Raw genomic sequence first — 20206 nt, forward strand, 5'->3', positions numbered from 1 at the left:
TTCTACTAGTCAATCAGGCACTGAGGAGGTCAGACAATAGCTGCTAGGTTCTTTTCTCATCTTTAGAGACAGTCGAATCCCCCCCCTTTTGAAAAAAATCATGTAAATTTAGAGGAGTCTCAGTGATGTCTCAGGAATACCTGCAAACGAGCAGCCATGATAATTTCAAGGGAGGCAAGAGAACAAGAAACTCCAGCTGCCTCCCAGGAGGACAGGGCGTGACCCACCTCCACCCCCCCTTTCCAATTTCAAAGCATACGTTGTTCTATCACACTTCTTATTTGCATGAATTTGGCTTCCCAACTGACCTCTCTCTCCCGAATAGAATAATAAGGTCATAAATTAAAGGATGAACACTTCCAAACGACTGGGGATAGGGAAGCCGGTGTAGGGTGTTTCAAACAGAACCTCGGGCAAGCCAGGGGGAAAAAAAAAACACAAAAAAACCCGCTGCCCCAGAAGAGAAACCCGGAGCTGCTGGAAGTTGGTGAGTTGTAAACTTCCTCCCGGCATTTCCTTGCCCTAAAAGTGCGCGTGCAGACAAGATTAGGGCAGCAATTTGACCTGGTGTTTATCAATCCCAGAAACAGACCGTGCTTTTTTGCAGCACATGTTTATTTCAGAAGGTGGATTGCAGTGCGCGGTCCTGGAAACGGAGACCCGCAGAACGACGGTTAAAACCCTCCTCTTTCAAGTGTCTTTCCCTACCTTTTTTTTTCTTTTTTGGCACATGCCTAAGGCGGAAGAAACTCTAACAGAGGGCTTCCTAGAGCTAATTGAGACGGGAGAGGGTGTTTCCAGGGGACCACACGGGACTGAAACAGGAGCCGTTCACAGGGTGGCCGCGGGACAGAAAAGGGCGGCCCGCCAGAGCCAGGAGTCACTGCGTTCTTGTCGGTGGACTCGCTCCAGGGCGGCCCAACCGTGCCAGGCAGAGGCGCAAACGCGAGTCTGACTGCGGCTGGCAAGCCTGGCGGTGGGCTGGACGCCGCGTTTCCATCTCCCCAAGGCAGGGGCCCTGCTTCTCCCGGCCGGAGGGCGGGAACAAAGACGCCAAGTGAGGGGAACAGCCCCAACTCGCAGCGTTGAGGGCAAGCGGAAAACCTCCAGCTGCCTAGTAATGTGGACTGTGCCAGGGGTGGGAGGCAAAAGTAGAATGCACTTTGAAGGTTCTTGGGAGTTGGATTTCCCCGGAGAGACGTGGCCTACTTTTCTCCTGGATGGGGGTGGGGGGGTGGTCAGCGTTCCACCATTCCCTTCTCCTGTTTTCTCATTTTAGGGTTTACAATTTAAGATCGAAGTAATAGACACTTGAAGCTAATGAAATGAATGTCAGCTGTAATTAAAAAATCTAACAATGCAGAACATTATTGAGAGATATCAGAGAGGACCTAGCTAAAGTGAGGGAGGCAGCTATCACACACACAAAAAGAATATGCAATCTCTCTAATAGATTCAAACAGTAGAAACCAAGGAAAAGTCGAGGTTCCTCATTTCCTACAGTGACCCTCACTAGCTCACAGTCTCACTCACTATAGATAACTAATAACTACTTTACACAGTGTGACACACTCATGTTTCCCATAAATATGCAAGTTATATATATATATATATATAAACACATATACTTTGTTTTAAATATACCATGGAATCATATTTATAGACACTATTACACAACTTGTGTTCTTTTTCCGATTAAAATATCTACCACGGGCGATTTTCTATGTCTGAATGTGTTTGTTTTAAACATCAGCTGCAAATCTTTGAGAAAAATGTAATGCATGCCCCTGGTGGGTGGAGAGAGCCCTGGGGAAGGGTGAGTCTCCCCCCTCCCCCCACAGGCACTGCTAGTCTTGTGTATCATCCAAAAAATGTCCACCCGTAGGCTGGCATATATGTGTCTCAGCCCCGAGCACCTTTCTTTGTTTTTACCAAGTGTCTTTCGTCTTGCATTTTTCACCTAGATCTCTTGGAGAGGGGCCACGTTAGGAAAAAAAAAAAAATGGGCATTTGAAACGGCGGCGTAATATTTCTTTGGATGGCGCTCTTCCATGCTATTGGCTCGTCCTTTTTGATGGATTGTGGGTGCACCGAGTCTTTGCTTGTACAAACGGCGCGGCTGTAAATCTAGTCTAGTCCTCACCCTCTGAGTCTTTGCTCAAACACACCCCTTTGTGAAAGCACCTCTTACTCACACCTACGCTCCGATGCTTTAAACCTGGAGAATTGATAGAATTCTCTTTTATTTTAAATGAGGCTTGAAACAGAGCATTATTAACCCACTAAAGGTCTGTTAGGAATATGTGCCCCATCCTATATATAGATTTTAAACCTTTCTCCAGCTTAAGAGAGAGAGGCTCCTGTAAAAGGGGGGGGGGAAAAAAGGGATGTTTCCCACTGCCCCTCCCAGCCCCACCCGGGGGCCAGCCACGGCAGGATCCTCTGGTAGTTCCCCGGGCCTGCTTCTTACAAATGCAAGCTCCGTGTTGGGTAATTCCATCCCTTGCGCTCCTTTCATCAGAGAAAGATCACAGCTCACTCTTAGATTTGGGTGCAGCTTCCTGCTTTTTGTGTGTGGGGGAATGAAGGCACTGGGAGTTTGGGACAAGGTGTGTCCTTGAGCTAAGTGACTGGGACCTGTGTGTGCAGTAGGTTGGGGGGACCGTCCCCCCCCCCCCCCCCGGCTCGCAGGGGAGGAGCCTACTTTCGTTGTACAGTTGGAAACCTGGTGAGATCATGTACAGGAAGGAATCTTTCTGTACAGCCAGTGAAGTCTTTTTGTTCTTTGTCTTGCAGTGTGCACAGCGAATTTCTGTTCCGCCTGGGAAGATGGAAAGGAGCTAAAGAGGAAGGCAGGCCTCGTAGCAAGCAAGCTCAATGAAAAATGTAATTCAGGAAGAGATGCAATCAATGAGGCCAAAACGAAAGAGGAACTGGGCCTGCCTGTGTTCAGAGCAGCAACACCAAAGTCACCATCCTCAAGTTCAAAACGATGCAGGGAGAGGGTGGTTGAGGGGTTGCTGGAAAATATATCACCTGCTGGACTTGCCATTGAAATTCACTATCTTGTTTGCTGTTTATCCTGAGGCTCCTGGAGCTCTCCCGCTGGTTAGGGAGAAAGGGGGCGGTGTAGGAAGAACTGTAGTAATAAGAAAAGGAAGCTTAGGCGCCCCAGAGAGACTGGGAGGTGTAAATAATATGGGGATGGGTATTTGACAGTGACCTCAGAGAAAGGAGAGACAGAACTCGCCCAAAATCCTAAAAATTTAGGGGTGTGTGGGGGGGGGGGGCGGTGAACCAGACATAAGGAAAATGTCCCAAAAGAAAAAGATAACAAAATCCCGGAACTTCTTCCTCTGTGATGTTGTCTGAAGGAGTAAATATGCAGGTTGGCTTTGCCCAGGTCCTCAGGTGAGAAAATGCTGTATGCAAAAAACCGGCCAGAGGATATTGAGCCTTTGGATAAGATGGGCAAACTTGGGGCCACAGATTTCCTTCAAAAAAGGGGGTGAGGTGGGGCAGAAGACACATAAGCAGAGGCCGAGTGATCCTTGTCCCCAAAGAGCCCAAAAGTATTCGATCACCTGCACGCTTCTCTGTCCCCCTCTCTCTTTTTTCCTTCCCTGGACCCTACCTTGAATGGCACTGCTTAGGAGAGGAAAAAGGCATTTTTAGCCAAAGGCTATGAAGTAGGACCAAGTCAGATTCGCTGGACAATGGAACTCTCTTCCTGAGGCTGCCTGGCGCCGTGAAATGGGACACTCCCTCAGTGTGTGACTTGGCAGTTTGCTTTCTCTACTATAAGAAGAGAACAATGCTAATAACAGGTGCTATTTATAGAACCCTTGCATGGAATACTGTACGCACTCACCCATTTTCTCCTCTGAACTGAATGAGGTGGTAGAGCGATGTCCATTTTACAGAATGGCCCCCCAGCCAGACCGCCCGCAAGAAAGTGGTAGAGACCGAATACAAGTTAGGATCAAGTGTTGGCAGTGCCAGTCCAGTGGCCAAATCGGGCTCAACGACTGCTTCTTCCGTAAGTATTGTTTGGTTGGAATGCAGTCATGCTCATTTGGTTATACAGGGTCCAGCAGAAGTAAGGCCTGCTTGAGTGTGGTTGGTAGGGGGATAATATGGGTGTAATAATGTATAGTTTTAATTTGAACATTTCACCGAAAATGTCATAGGGTGTGCCTGAGTGTGATGTTGCTCTGTTACAGATTGCATGCTCATGATTTTGTAATAAAAGATTTTGTAATAAACAGGGGCGTTACTGGTGCCGGACCCTGTACATTGCCTCTGCTTGCTTTTGAGTTATGATGGCAGAGACCGGAGGGCTGCAAAGCCTAAACTATTTACTATCTATTTCTTTTTTTAAAGATTTTAATTTATTTTTAGGGAGAAGGGAAGGAAGAGAGAAAGGGAGAGAAATATCAATGTGTGGTTGCCTCTTACGTACCTCCCCCACTGGGGACCTGGCTTGCAACCCAGGCCTTGTGCCCTGACTGGGAACTGAATCGGTGACCCTTTGGTTCACAGGCCAGCACTCAATCTACTGAGCCACACCAGCTGGGACCTATTTACTATTTCTTTACAGAGTTTGCATATTCTTACTTCAGATTGCCCGAGAGCCCGTGCTCTGAACCCCATATGTTTTTTTCTTCTCCAAAAATGCCTTGTTAGTAAAAAAAAAAAAAAAAAAAGACATTGAACAGGAAATATGAATGTAAAATGTCAGAAATAATCAATTACTGGAACACTGAACCTGTAGGGGCTCAAGAATATTAAAGGCAAACAAAACAAACATTTCTTCCTCTTCCCTTTTGGTTTCAAAATTGGAAGGTGCTTTCATCATAAACTTAAAAAAAACTAAAAAACCAAAACCATTTCTTAATCAGCTTTATTAAAACTACATACCCATCAATGCTTATTTAAAATTGAAAATTTCGGGGGTAACTTCCAGTGTAATGAAGAAATGGAATATGGTTTTCCAGGAGACATAAAAATTGTTTTTTTTATATATCTTATTTTCAAAATTGCAAGAAGAATAAGTTCTTAAAGGAAGAAAGTACCTGATTTGATGTGATGTTTACCCGGGGATGGTAATATACAAACTCTTTGCACTTGGAACTTTGTTTATAGATGTAAAAATTCTGTAACCACAAGAGAATGAAAACTAAGGGCAGTTGGGATTTCCTTCACCCCCTTTTTTGAAGGAAAACTGTGGCCCCAAGTTTGCCCATCTTGTCCAAAGGCTCAATATCCTACCCAACAGTGATTTTTTGGGGGGCATACCCTACCCAACAGTGGTTTTGGGGCGATACCCTATGCAACAGTGGTTTTTTCTTCTTTCCTACTAACAGAAGTCAGAGATTTAGGCCTCCGAACCGTGTTGCCCTGTGAGCTAGGTGTCTTGGTGTCTCACCGTGGCTTCATTTCCTGTAAGTCTCCAGGTTGGATGACTGTGGCTACATATCCAGGTTTTAAAATAAGCTTAGTAAACAAAATTAATAGTAGTGTCTTCTGAGTCCCTTACATGCCAGGCACCATACATGATGCTAAGCCTTCCTGATAACTTTCTAGATGGCATTTGTGAGGTCCAGGTGCAGAAGGGACCTCAGCTAAGACGTGACCTCCTGATCCCAAGCTCCATTTTCTTTCCCCTCTAAGAGAAGATCTGTCACTGAGTGTTCATCTTTTCATTGATCCACCTCTTACCTACTTCGGTGTCTACCACATGGCAGGCACTGCACTTGACCTTGGGGATTCCGTAGAGCACTAAATAGGTAACTTAAGTCGTTAAGTCCATGAGCAGGGAATTTTCAGATGATGATGGATGCTAGGAAGGGGAAGCAAAGTCCCATTCCCTGAGCTAGGAAAGGACATTATGGCATTCTTAGCTTCCCTGATTCCTAAAGGTCTTTGTATTTTTCATCTTACAAAATAAGGAAACTGGAGAACAGAGAGGTTAAGCTATCTGCCTGCAGTCACACAGCTGGCAAGTGGCCAAGCCAGGTCTCAAACCTGTCTGCTACTACTTGCTGTCCTTACACTATGGCATAGAACAGGATTGGCAAACTATGGCCCGTTGGCCAACCTGTGTCTAGCCCGTGTTTGTAAATAAGGTTTTATTGCAATGCAGCGAGACCCAGCGAGCTCATGCATTGTCTGTGGCTCTTTTCACGCCATGACAGCCGAGTCGGGCTGTGGTGAGAGACACTGCGTGGCATGCAAAGCCCCGAAATATTTACTGTCTGGCTCTAAACGGAAAAAGTTTGCCGATCCCTACTGGTCTAGACCAATTGTAATCCTATCTCTCATTATCAGTGACTGCTTAGGGGTAACTACATACACCAGTTTTGGCCAGTGGGACTTCGGCAGAATTCCGATTTGGGGAAGCTTCCGAGAAAGACGCTTTTCCCATCAAAAAAGGTGTGTGGAAGGCTGCTGCCTTCCTTCTTCCTGCCTCTGCGTCAGGAGAAAATGATGAGAGCTGGAGCAGCCGTCTTAAAACCACAAAGCAGAGGCGGATCGACACAAGGAAGATGGCAGAGAAGAAATACAGAAAGAAGCTCAATCTTTGCTGACACACAGTTAAGCCTCCTACCCGATGCTGTAACTCCCCACCTGCAGATTACCGGCCGTGTTAGATCATAAATCGTTTAAGTCACTTTTTACAGGCTCGCCCATTACTTTTACAGCTGAATTTATCCCATGTGATACACATGCTGTGTCTGGGATGACTGTCCTTATTTCGCACTGAAGAAACTCCAAGTTCAAGGGGAGAACAGGACTTGCCTATGGCTGTGTGCACCAAGCTAAATCTGTCTAGCTCTAACGACAACTGCTCATTACCCCTTATAGTCCCTCGGCATTTGGAACTTGGTTTACGTATGTAAAAATTCTATACTCACAGGAGAATGAACCCTAAGGACAGTTGGTGTCCCCCCAACACTTCTTCTTTTCTCCTCCTCCCCCTCCTCTGCCACCACCACTGCCAGCAGAACCTGCATTTCCTTCAGGCAGCTGTGTACTCATTTCTAGGAGATGAGGACGTTTGCTCTAAGAAAGCCATGGAATTCTCCCCCAAACACCTTGATAGGACGTTTACCCCCTAGTTATTCTGGTTCTTGGGTGGGTCTGGGGTGAGGCCTGTGAGTCTGCATTTCTCAGGAGCTCCCAGGTGTACCTATGCTTCTGTTCCATAGAACACACCTTGACCGGCATTATTTTATATCAGAGGGAGACAGACTTTCTCTGTAAGGCACCAGATGGTAAATATTTTAGGGTTTGTGGTCCATGTAGTTCCTGGCAACTACTCAACCGTGCTATGGCAGCAGTCACAGACAGCACGGAAGTGAGTGGGCGTGGCTGTGTGCCAATAAAACTTTATTTACAGAAGCAGGTGGTGGGCCGGCTTTTGCCTCTGGGCCTTCATTTGCTACCCTCAGGCTTAGATCAGTCATGGCTCACTTCCTGGTCGTGGCTCACCTGCGACTACACTGTTGACCGAAAGCTGAACCAATCAGGATTCTGTTAGGAAGGAAGCCCTGGGTACTGGGTAGGCTGTTGCGATCCATGCTGATTTGGTGTGGAACAATTCTTAGGCTGTTTTTGGCAGAGGTAAAAGCTGTTCTACAGCCTAGCTACACGGGTTATCATGAAATCCAGCATTAGTCCAACTTCTGCTACTCTGATAGCCAAACATTCATTAGCAAACAGGCTCAAAACAGTCCCTGCAACCTGTTCTGGAAGTTCAGGGAAGTCCTGGTGCTCCATTCATTCAGCAGCTCTGGCCCCGCCCTAAACAGAAGGCTCACCTGAGGCAGGTGTAACAACATTCCAAAGGCAGGGCTCTGTGCTCTTTGGTCAGCAGGTCACCATTGGAACCTCCTCAACCAGTGGCTGGACACAGGACCAATTAGGGACGGGGGAGGGAGGGCATAGGTGAAGGATGGGCTGTTAACATCTTACAGTACATTATAGTCAATGTACACATCTGAATACCTTTAACTTCGCCCACACAGATCCGTTTCTAATATCATCGTGCTAGTTAGCAAGTCACTGACTTCACCCACGAAAAGCCTGTTTCTGAAGTGCAGGAAGCTCTCGTTGTCATTGCTGCACTGCGGTTTTTTTCTGCCACCTTGTTTGCAGAAACACTGGGCTTTACTATCCCCAAACCTCACAGTCTCAATCGCCAGCAAGCTGGCCGCCCCTGTGGCTGCGTTTGGACTAACCTCTCAGACAGTTTATCAGACCCATTGTATGGAGGAATTTTAAAGTGTAGACTCTCATGGAGAGGTAACACCTGTGTCCACTCCAAGGCTGGTTGCAGGAGCAGAGGTGATACGTTTAAAATTCTGCCAGGGAGTGGATACTCAAAAAAAAAAAAAAAAAAAAAAAAAAAAAAGCATGGTGGTGTTACTGTTCAGAGAACTCATAAGAAGTAATACCAGTTTTTGGGTCATGGGGTAACTCAGCCCCACGGCTTCTCCGACCTTATGGGATTTTCCAATTCTACCAGGTAAAGGTGGAGATAAGGAGACAGGGCACATAGCAGTAAGAACGTTACCTGTGGTTCTGCTGCTGCAGAAGCTGGGTTTACATTTGGTCTGTGTGCCTAGGTAAGTTTCGAATGCTCCTTATGGCTGTTGTGTAGGTTAGTTCCAGGTGTCCCCTCAGGTCAAATGTGGCACCCCCTGCAGTTGCCCAGAAGTGGCCTCGTGTATGAAAGGGGAGTAATAATGATCGTGTGGATAAAGGAAGCTGGCGTGTGAGATAGCCTGGTATTTTCTACCTGTATCTTTAGCCCAGTTTCCAGATAAGACCTGGGCCCAGAGAGTTAAAGTTACGCTCCCAAAGACACGGGCAGAGCCTGTGACAATGACAACTACGCAACAGTGCCACCCACACTAAAATAACGTACTCCAGGCGTTTGGGTGAATCTTCGGTCTTGGGCTTTTCTGGATATTAAAGAACACCCATCAGAGGTTCAAGTTTCACGTTTAAATGAGGAAGTTGGGGAAATATTAAAACATGGTCTTTGGCCAGTGTGGGAGCTCGATTTAGGAGCCAGTTATCAAAGTTCTTGCACTTTGATGTCCAGCAGAGAAAGTTCTAGTTTACCCACTGGAGTGCGTGTTTATCCTTTTTTCAGTCACTTACATCGGAATCTGAAACTTGGAGAATCGGTCCTGTGCTTCCTGGTAGGAAGCAAGGCCCACTCTTCTCCAGAGAAACTGAAAATATCTCTCACGGATTTCCAGCCCTGCTTGTAGCTCCGATGTGGACAAGTGACCTAGGGCCTGCCAGTCGGGGCAGCTGCCCCAGACAGGATCTTAGCCGATGGTATTGAGGCAAGATGTGGTCACACTGGATTAGGTTGGGCCCTAATGTCACGCCTGATGTCCTTACGCAAAGAGGGAAATTTGGACAAAAGGAAAACACTGTGTGAGGAGGGAGGCAGAGATTGGAGCGGTGCGGTCACCAGCCAAGGATTGCTGGCAGCCACCAGAAGCGGGGAGACAGGCATGGGACAGGCCCCCCCAGGAAGAAGGGGGCCGGAGCGCTCTGACTCGGCAGCTGTGGAGCAGGCCTGGCACTCTGCATTTGTGACCAGCTCCCAGGGGACGCGGACGCTGCTGGCCCCCTGATCACACCGGAGAAACCCTGGGGTCCCGAGAATACCCGTGAGAACTCTTTAGTCTCCTTGTGCCTTTCAGTGTCTCTGTATTTAAACTTCGGCATCTTTGTTGTCCTTTGTTTCTGTCGCTGCATTTTGAGGCACAACATTCCTAAGCTGGGTTCCTCTGGTCCTAACGCATCCCCCACCTACACCCTTCATGTAATGGAGGTGGACTGAGCACAGACTCTGGGCTGGGCCCTGTTTTAAGCCTCGGTCTTCAAGGCCCAGGAATAGCTTTGAGCTTTCTCTACGGTGTAAATGGCTTAAAGCCTTCAGAGTTTCCCACTGCTGTGAGGATCAGGCCCAGACTCCATGCCTGGCTAAAAAGCATAGTGGAACCTGGCCCCCAGAGGCTCACCAGAAGGAACGATTTTGTGGATAACACCTGTAAGGCCCATTGTTCAGCACCTGACATACAGATGAACATGTGAGTTCTGTGTCACTAAGATCTGGCCTTGAATCTGCTGGGAGTCAGGGACAAGACTAGCTCAGCTACCCAGTGTTCTCAACTGGGGTGGGTGGGGGAAGGTTTTGCACCGCCCTCACCCCCCAGGCACAATGGCAATCCCTAAAGACATTTTTGGTTGTCACAATGGAGGGAGGGTGCTCCTGTCATGTAGCAGGTGGACACCAGAGATGCCGCTACACATCCTACAGTGTCCGGGACCACCCTCTCCATCAGCACCTCTCCCCTGCCCCACCACGGCGGAGAATTATCTGGCCCCAAACGGCTGCTAAAACCTCCCTCACCTACACCGCAGACTGAATCCATCATAGTTCTTCTTTCTCCCTGTGTTACGCTTCCTTGACCTGGGGACACTGTTCCTGCTGACCTTCTAGAAGCTTCTCTGACTCCCTTCTGCAAGGCTGCTCCTGCCTCCCTGGTCACCCTGCTAATACCTCTCACAAGCAGAGGGGATGCTGGTTTCATTAGGTGGTTGTTAGTTGTCTCCTGCACTTGAATGTGAGTGCTTAGATAAAAATAATAACAATTTAAAAAACACATCACATTTCTAAAGTCTGAAAATTCTGAATTCCAAAGCATATTTGGCCATTAAGGTTTTGATAAGAGATTTTGATAAGAGTATGAGTGAGAGGCGGAGCCCAGACTTGAATCAGGGAATCTGGTCCCTGAGTTGCATGTGCAACCACTGGGCTGTCCTAGGGAGGGCTCTGGGCCTGCGGACGGGTCGAATTGAGGGGAAATGAAGCGGGCTGGGCCTCAGGCCCTCCCCTGGGCTGGTCTGCCTGCTGTGGGGGAGGTCCCTGCCTCCCCCCTTTCTCTGTCAGTAAAGGTGCATGGAAAACACGCATGTACGTGCACACACATGTATACACACACAGAGAAGGGCCCCATACGATTACATTTCCTGGAGCTTTGTGGCCGACTGTTATTTCCAGCTGTCTCGTCTTTCTGAATCAGGTGACAGAGCCCACCAGTAGCCAGGCCAGGGAAAGAAAGCAGATGCTCACCCAGCCTGGCAGGAGTGATCTGGGCCGTTTGTCATGGTGGGTAACCTCTGGCCTCTGTCAGGACACAGCCCCTTGTAAAACATGACGGGCATCATCTCTCTGGCTTTGGGAGCTGCTCAGCTCCTGAAAAGTCAGAGCCACGGCTAACGGGAAAAGCGCACTTTGTCTGTTGGGTACCCGCCTAGAATGAGGTGATGGGAGACAGTAACCCCGTTGCTGCAAAAGCATTCTTTTCTCCAGGCAGGAGGGGAAGCGAGCCCTTCCTCGTGTGCCTGAAAGCTTCCTAGACAAGGTATGGAGTTGCTTCCAGAAAGCAGTGGAAAACCAGAGTGGTTCTAAGTGGGCAAGAATGTCTTCACAAAGGTTGAGGGGAATGAGGTAGACTACAGCTTGGCTGAGGGCTGGTGGTGTTGCCTGAAACACAGCTGTAGCTGGGCGGAAACTGTGTGACTCCCTCCGTGTTTGAAAAGAAGGCACGCAGCCACGTGTGTGTACGTATGTGTCAAAATACAGAAAAGGGGGGAGAAGAACACACTCTCCCCATTCACACAGGAAGTAAAGGAGAAGCAGGCGGCGGCTTGGGTCCCAGAGAGAGAGAAGCCAACTTCCTATTCAGTCACATTGCTTGTGTGATCTGTGTAAGTAACCAGAAACGAAATTAACTTGCAAAAACAAATAAATAAACTAACAACGATCCCTCCCCTCCCCCAAGGAACCGGCTTCATAACAAACAAAAAGTCCTTCAGCTTCTAAGAATCGGGGGAACCCAGGCCCAGAGGGCTTCCCGGGTTGGGGCCTTCCTAGTTCAATCTTTCTTGGGAGCGGATTTAGGATTCTCTCCTGCCCCCAGCGAGGGTTATTATTACATAAAACGGTTACTGAAACTTCCTGCTGAACGAAAGTGAAGTGCTGGATTCCCTCCTCTGTCTCTCCCTCTCCTGGAGTCTGTTTAAAGTCACTACCACTTCCTTGATACTTACAGTTCTGGGGTTTTTTTGTTTGTTCATTTGTTTGTTTTAGAAATAGGAAACTTCCAAATGACTCCTGGTCTTTATAATCTATCTTTTAAAATACAAATCCTCCTAGATTAAAGCACCAAATCATACCTTTGAATATAAAGAGAAAAACCACATTTAGAAATCAGCCTCTTCCCAGTGACTAAGAGAGGCCTACAGTTCTGGAGGATTCGGTAGGTTATGCAAAAATGTTTGGTTTATGGTTAACTTATCGTAAACCGATCGACCAGGCTTCTTACTTCCAGATTATGTTTCACTGGGTTGTGTGTTACTTTGTTTCATTTCTTTCTTACAAATGGGGTGAAAGAGGAAGCAGGAAGTGAAGGAGGAGCGGAGGAGGCAATGATGGGGAAACTGAGGGACAGGTTTGCAGGGCACTAGAAATTTAACGCCATGGCAGCCACTGGCCAGCCAGGGGTTGAGAAGCATTTCCAGTTTTGAATGTGCCCCTTGGCTTTTCTTAGGAGAACAGCATGCTTAATTACCGGAGCTCTAATTGCGTGCAGGGAAAGAATAAATAACCAGCATGGGCGGATCTTGATTAAGATGTGTGAAGTGGGCCAATTATTTTCTCAGGGCTGGGGTCTTTACCATTACCAGGATGGGCACAGTGCGTCCGTATCCCCGAGGCTGTTCAGACTTACGGAATTGCATTAGGAAAAGTCTATTTGCTCCCACCTTTGTGTGTTTCTATTAAATAACCACCATGCAAGAAATTTAGTTTTCATTGATCAGAGGAGATAAAGAAAAGGTTCTTTGAAAGCTTGGCCACAGTGTTAAATTTCATTACTGTCTCTCTCATAGCACTGTTATCGTATTATTTCTTATTTGCTACTCATGGCAACCTGGAGGCTGTCAGAATAAGCAACGCTCATGTTACAGATGGGGAAAGAAAGACACAAGAGGTTAACTCGTGCATGGAAACAATTGGCCAGAAGCAGTTAGGATTCCTGGTCTTTTTTTTTTTTTTTTTTTTTTTGCTCGCCCTCTTCCCGGAAGGCAGGTGCAGTTTCTCTCAGGTTTTATTTAGGGGGAGTTGAGGCATCTCCAGGGTTCATCTTGTGCTAAAGGCTCTGGGAAAATCTCAAGAGCACAATACAATCCGAAGGAGTTGTTTACTTAAGCATGACTCATGCCTCAAACCTACTTCAGACTTTGGGGAAGGGACTAGTGTTACCTTTGTCATCAGGCACACACACCAGCAGCGTCTGCAGACCAGGAACTTGTCTGGTTTTCCTTTGTTTATTACCGAAGGTGACTGCATAGCTGTGGACACTAGGGGACCAGGCTAGGTCACCGTGAGTGGGAGGGGTCGTGATTCTGCCGACATTGATGATAATCCTAGACAATAGCAGGCTCCCTTTCACTGGAGGGGCATGAGCTTTTATTTACAGAAAGAACGACTGAATCACAGCATGGAAAACAATGGTGTCACAGTGGGTCTGAAGCAGGGCCAGAAACCAAAGAAGGGGATTGAGTCAAGTTTCCCTGCTTAACTCTGACACTCTGAAGAATTGCCTTAAGGATGGACTTTGACCCAAAACTTGTCCTTTTTCATTACCAAGGTAACTCAGAAGGTGGAATCCAGAGGTCTAAATGGATGATCTAATAATGGTTTTTGCTTAAGAAAAGACAGATAAAAGTAATCTGGTCCAAATGCCAACCATGCGAATCGGGAATCTCGTGGTGGTGATGGGTCAGTAACAAGTTTCAGGCACACACCAAGTACCGTAAAAATGACCATGATAATGAAACCAATAACGAATACTCATAGCTTGCTTACAGATTTATGTCAGGTACTGTTATAGATAGTTTATAAGTATTCACCCATTTAATAGTCCTATCTACCCTATAATGTAGATGCAATTATTATCCCTGCTTGATAATACAGCGAGGCTAAGAAACTTGTCCAAGGCGGGTAACGAAGGGGAGCCTCAGCCCCCACCCTTGCTCTAGTGATGGTCCCCGAGGCAGGGCTACACATCGATAAGCTCAGTTTTTCCAGCATTTCCACTCACCCTGAGTCCACTTGGAACCCAGGGGCTTAGGAAAAGGCTCCTCCTTGGGGCAGGAGCTGCCTCTTCAGGTTGTCCCCACATGGCAAGCGGAGAAAGGGCCACCTCTTGGCTGACACTCATTTCTCTGCAGTGGGTGCCCACCATTGCATTCGAGGCAATGCCAGGGCTCCCACCATGCTCATTTGGAGACTTCGGGCTGCGTCCCTAACGTCTTGGAGTCTCTGTGTTTCCATCTGAACAATCGGGATGACGTTACTGACCTCCAACGGTGACCTGCAGTGAGGCTTAAACACACGGGAAGCACGCAGGAGGCAAAATCAGGCATGAGATAGATTATGTCTCTTGTTGGACCCTAAACTGCCTTGGAGACAGGGAGCAATCATTTAGACAGTTATTATGAGATGCCATGGATGTATGTATATCACCGAAAAATCACTGGTGTTTTATAAGCCACAAATCCCGTCTCCAGTTCTTATCACTGACCCACGTTGGTGTTTGAATAACTTCTCCGATTAAGCTGTGTTCTCAATAACTTGCTTCCTTGGATTGCTGTCTCGAGAGAGCTCTTTGTTGAAACAGAGTTGACACCAGTAAATTGGGGAAATGGCTGTCACTGAGCGTGAATGGGCTCATGGGGTGTGTGACGGAACACGTCGGTGTGGGGACCAGAGAGCCCATGGGTGCTTCTCAGAGCTGCCACTTAACAGCAGTGTGGCCCGGGATGTATTTATTCGGCCATGCTCGGCCTCAGTTTTCTCAGCTGTAAAATGGGGATGCTAACAACTCCTTTCTCCTAGACTTGTCAGGTGTGGATGAGGACACTCCACATAAAATGCGCTGTGCTGTCCATGGCAAATAGTAAGTGCCCAAAAAGATGTTAACTGGACTAAGCTGTCGATGATAATTATTGAACAGAATGTATACCTAAGGGCACATGGGCATTTTCTGATTCTCTTCAATTCTTGAAGTTTAACTGCGTAAGAAACGAGACTCAATAAATCCACACTAAGTGAGTGATCAGTGTTGTCTCTCCTGCCTTCTTAAGGGACGTCATTTGTTTTCTTCAACCCCTAGATGAGTGTGAAGTTTAGGTCCAGACACGCACACGGTGAGTTTCTGTCTAGGAAGAAGCTCGGGGCAAAGCATTAGCTGGCATCTCTAACTGCTTTGTTGCCAGGAGCAGGGTTCTGGGAAGCTCAAAAGTCAAGGATGACCTTCTCTTTTTTCCCTCTTGGCATTTTGGCTCTGATTTCCATTTTTTTTTGTTTTTGTTTTTGTTTTTTGATGTGTCAAAGGCCAAGGTCTAGTTTGGATTTGGAAGGTTGATGGAAGCCAATAGAAGGATTTCTCTCTCCCTGTGCTTGTTTGCTAAGTTAAAGGCATGGAGGGTGCAATCCCTTCTCGATATAGGAACGGATATTTGTATACTGAGAAATGTACTTTTGTATATTGAGAAGGAGATGCACCCTTCCCCCCACCCACCGAGCCCTGCTGAGCTGAGTGGGTTAGGAAGGGCCACTTCAAGCTTTCCTGGTATGAAACATCCAGGTTCCTCTATGCCGCGGACATTGCTGGTTGCCTAACAACAAGTTGCCTTGGCTACAAGCAGGAGGACTACCTAAGGAGGGGTTAACCAATCAGGACGTTTCTTCCTTCACATACTACGAAGTCTTAGATTCCAGAGCTGCTGGAGCATTCCAAGAACGTCACTGAGGACTCAGTCTCCTTTCGCCTTCCCGCCCGCTGCCCTTTGCACGTCACCCTCAACTCATGATTCCATGAGGGCCACCCCTCGCAAAAATGGGGACATATCCTTATGGACAGAGGAAGAGAAGGTAACAGATGTGTTCGCTGGCAGACCCTTTATCTTTTTATCAAGAAAAAAAATTCTGCCAGGAAGTTGGGGAGATCACTTTTTTCTTTTTTTTTTTTAAAGCTGGGCCCTGAATAATTCTAGGTTATTTAAATGAGCAGCTAGCCGTGTCTACCAATCACCACACGGCTCTTCCGTTTTCCCTAAGAGCTCTCTGTCCTCCTCGGGGTGGCATATGCTTCAGAGAATATTTTCACCTGCCCCAGGAGGAGGACTCGGATTAGTTTAAGTTTTTCAGGGGGATCCCTTTCTTGTTATTGATGATAATGCATTAATATGAGACATCGTTTGGGGCAATGAATGAGATTTGAAGGAAAAGGTACCAAAGGGCCTTAGGAAAAAGGTCTTTTCATCCTAAAGAAAGACTTGAGGAGCTGAAGAGTTATTTTTTCTGCCTCTGGATGTTGTTGTGTGAAGCTGTGATGGCTGGAGCTATGCAGTGATGTTGTGAACATGAGGGGAGCTAGGTTGGGGTTGGCAAAATGGAAAGATGGGGGAAAAAAACCTGTGTTATTCAAGAGGCCACTGGAGGTACTTTGACTCCAGACTTCTTTTTCAGGTGAGGTGATAACATTCTTTACCCTTTAGGTATTTTGAGCTGGATTTTCTGCTACTTGCACCCACAGGGCTTCTAACTGATGCTTGTATGATGGGACCAGTAGAATGGGTCAATTTTATAAAAAACAAATATACTGGCCCTGGCTGGCATAGCTCAGTGGATTGAACACGGGCCTGTGAAGCAATAGGTCGCTGGTTCAATTCCCAGTCATGGCACATGCCTGGGTTGCAAGTGAGGTCCCCAGTAGGGGACACGTGAGAGGCAATCACACACTGATGTTTCTCTCCCACTCTTACTCCTTCCCTTCCCCTCTCCCTAAAAATAAATAAATAAAATATTAAAAAATATCCCCCCCCAAACCCCAAATATACCATTAAATAATAGAAATAACTCTCCATCATCTCCTCTCTCCTCAGCCTAATTCGCAGCCGTTCTTTCACCAGGACAGGGGCACTGCCACCTCCGGATGTCACACTAGTCTTGTTCCCCTGCCTGGAATGCTTCCTCCCAGCTGGGTATTTAGCTTCAACCATCTCTTTATTCTGTCTCCACTCCAGTATTACCTTATCAGAAAGGCTTCCCCAACTTTCTGATCTAAAATATGGCTCACTCTCCTTTCGTGCCCTGCCATCTCCTCACCCCCCTGTCCTCTTCCTCATAGAACTTTCCACCAACATACGTCCTTGTCTCTCTGCTTCTCCACAGTCTCACAGGGGGCAGGATTTGGGGTCAAACACACTGGTCTGGGACCTTGGGCTCTGCCACCTGCGTGGACCTGGTCAAGGAGCAGAGCCTCCATTTCTTCACCGACCGCATTGTTTTGAAAAATGTAGCTCATCCACTTTAGTTAGAGACAAGTAAGAGCACGACCATGAACCCCGAGGCTGTCGTCACACAAGGTAAATACGGGAGGTAGGGAGCATTGTTGTGCAGTGGTTGTCCTGGACCCAGGGGGCAGGTGTCTCCACGCACCCGCGTGAAGGGCTTTCCTAGGAGACTTGAAACGAGACCGATAAAATGTGGGAGAATCGTGAAAAATGTAAAATGAACCCAGTATCTCGAAACTGCTGCCTGCCCAGGTCAAAGGTAAGAACACGAGAACATTCTGCATAAACAGACGTTATTAAAGGTGATGGTGGCTGGAGGGTTGGTCCCAGCCATGCGCCGCCGGGCATCCTGCATTCCTTGGCAAAGATCCTTCCCCCCCCCCCGCCTACGTTACCAGTAGCTGTAGCTGGGAAGAATCACCCCACTCAGCTATTTTTAGCAGCTTCCCATTGAAGTGTTCGATTTCACATTTTAAGTTGGTTTCAAAATGCTCGCCCAACCCAAATAAACCCAGGCTCAAAAATGAAAGGAAATGGCTTATCGCTTTCTGATGCTCTAAGGAGTCAACAGTGACGCCGGCCCTGTGCGATGCTGGGTCCTTCAGCCACCCCGCCGCGGGGCAGGACGCCCGCGCATGCGCGCTGCCAACTGCTTGCTGAATTCCTGTCCAGACGAGCTCCTTGGGATATCTTCCCAGAGGATATTATCGCGACCTTCTAGATAATCCACCGAAATACCATCTTTCAAGAGTTTCTATTCAGATTCCATTAAACCTCTCTGATTGGATTCCCCTATACCGTAGGGGAGTATTATTACCACACTTGATAAAAGAAAGCAGGCCGTTCATTCATCCATCCATCCATTTGACAATAATTATTAGGTGCCTAGGGCATGCCAGGAATTATTCCTAGGTCATTTCTGGTAGGGGAGCTAAGAAAGCACTAATACATAAAAAGTTAATTAATTTATGTCAGTATAGAATTGAATAGAATAGCGGTTACATTTATTGAGTACAGTTAGTAAGTTAACTGAATGTAACCATACACGACAGCCTTGATGTAGTATCTTGGTATTACACACTGGGTGGGACCCTTAGCTCTTTAGAAATATATTAGCTCACTTAATGCTTCCCAATTTTACAAATGAGGAAACTGAGAAACCAAAAGGTTGAGTATCTTTTAAAAGTCCCGCAGTGGTTTGGTGGCCAGTGGGATCTGAAGGCTGGCTCTGTGGATTTTTGAGTCTGTCTTGCAGACGTGTGACAGTGCCCTGTGTGACCGTTGAGACAGCCCATGAATGAGTGGACAGGAGGAGTCAGAAGCTGACAAGGGCCACAACAGAGGTGAACTTGGTGATGACGATGAGGTGTGGGAGCAGAGGAAGTGTCAGCGATCTGGGAGAATACCCCGGAGGTCAGTGGAGAGGACAGCAAGTGCAAAAGCTAGAAGCAGGAAGGAGCGTGGCATATTTCAGGGACAGAGACCACACGTGTGTGACCAGGTCAGGGTGTTCCAGGGGGAGCCAAGGGTGGGAGGGTAGGCAGGGGACGGATTCTCGTGGGTTTTGATTCAAACACCATTCAAAACCGAAAATTGCTCAGTGAATCAGCCTGCTCAGGGTTCTGCGGGGGATCGTGGCTGGCACTTGTCACAGGGCTTGGGAAGGCGCAGAAACCCATTTTGTGTCATTCTTCGTGGCTGAAAACCTTGAAGCATTTTCAACTCTTTCTTTTCTTGATTAAGTCTCTGAACAAGATAACGGAGTCCCTCTGGAACGACAGGAGTCTGACCTAAGCTACAGTCCTGGACCCAGGGACGTGCGCTGAGCTCCAGTGAGCATGGGACCATTCAAGCAGAGCTTCATGCTCACCTCAAGACTTCCCCGAAGGGGCATTTCCTTGGGTGTGGATTAAAAATAAACTCTGAATATGAAACTACTTTCCTGTGATTTACATGATGTCTAAAAATGGGACGTAAGAGTCAAAACTAGGGAAAAAAGCAGGTGGGCTTTCTGCACTCAGTTTCCAGTGAATCTCACTGGAATTCCAGTGAATTTCCTGTCACTTGTGTGTCCCCACAGCGGGCGTCTCTATGGACTGATGGCTTTGGCAGGGAAACAAAAGACCTGGGTTAAGGGGAAATAAATAGCCTGGCCCGTGATCCAATATTTTGCAGCAACAACTTATGTGCTGGCACCTACTCAGCCTTGATGTAATTGGCCGAACAATCTGAGTACAACGATCAGAACACACTGGGCCCTGCTGGGCCACACTGGGCCCATATCAATCACTACGAGAGGCAAGGGAGCCTGTTTTGGAGCTCTTCCGAGGGGAAAACCTGGGGACTTTCACAGGACATTCATCAAGAGAAAATGAAGAATTCACACCAGGGCTGGGTTGCTCGGTTGGTTGGAGCATCATCCCATATATCAAAAGGTTGTGGGTTCGATCCCTGCTCAGGGCACATGCCCAGGCTGCAGGTTCGATCCCGTGTGTGGGAGGCAACAGATTGCTGTTTCTCTCTCATGTTGATGTCTCGCTCTCTCTCCCCCACTTCTTCTTCTCTCTCAAGTCAATGGACACATCCCTGGGTGAGGGTTTACAAAAAACCAACAATAACTCAGCAGCCTGTGTTTCAATCCCTAAATTCCCAATTTCTTGCTGTGTGGCCTTGGGAAAATGACTTAACCTCCCTGAGCCTCGGTTCCCTCATTTGCCACATGGGCATAAAAATGGCACCCATTTTGCAG

The 20206-nt window shown here is 47.4% G+C and overlaps 2 long non-coding RNA genes across 3 annotated transcripts; both read left to right on the forward strand.

Annotated features, from left to right (window-relative positions):
- Nucleotides 1-309: 309 nt before the first annotated feature.
- LOC119040649 (uncharacterized) lies at nucleotides 310-4292 on the forward strand. The gene is made up of 2 exons (XR_005080898.2): nucleotides 310-487; nucleotides 2797-4292. It is a non-coding gene; the product is annotated as an uncharacterized LOC119040649 (long non-coding RNA).
- A 7431-nt stretch (nucleotides 4293-11723) lies between these two features.
- On the forward strand, nucleotides 11724-19339 carry LOC128628282 (uncharacterized). 2 transcript variants are annotated; one of them, XR_008392611.1, is made up of 5 exons: nucleotides 11724-11802; nucleotides 17047-17145; nucleotides 17336-17529; nucleotides 18701-18870; nucleotides 19201-19339. It is a non-coding gene; the product is annotated as an uncharacterized LOC128628282 (long non-coding RNA). The 2 variants fall into 2 exon arrangements; XR_008392610.1 differs by having other exon boundaries at nucleotides 17336-18870.
- Nucleotides 19340-20206: the final 867 nt, after the last annotated feature.

Source organism: Artibeus jamaicensis, unplaced genomic scaffold (genome assembly GCF_021234435.1).
Source record: "Artibeus jamaicensis isolate MK-2021 breed Jamaican fruit bat unplaced genomic scaffold, CSHL_Jam_final contig_685, whole genome shotgun sequence".
Lineage (NCBI taxonomy): Eukaryota > Metazoa > Chordata > Mammalia > Chiroptera > Phyllostomidae > Artibeus > Artibeus jamaicensis.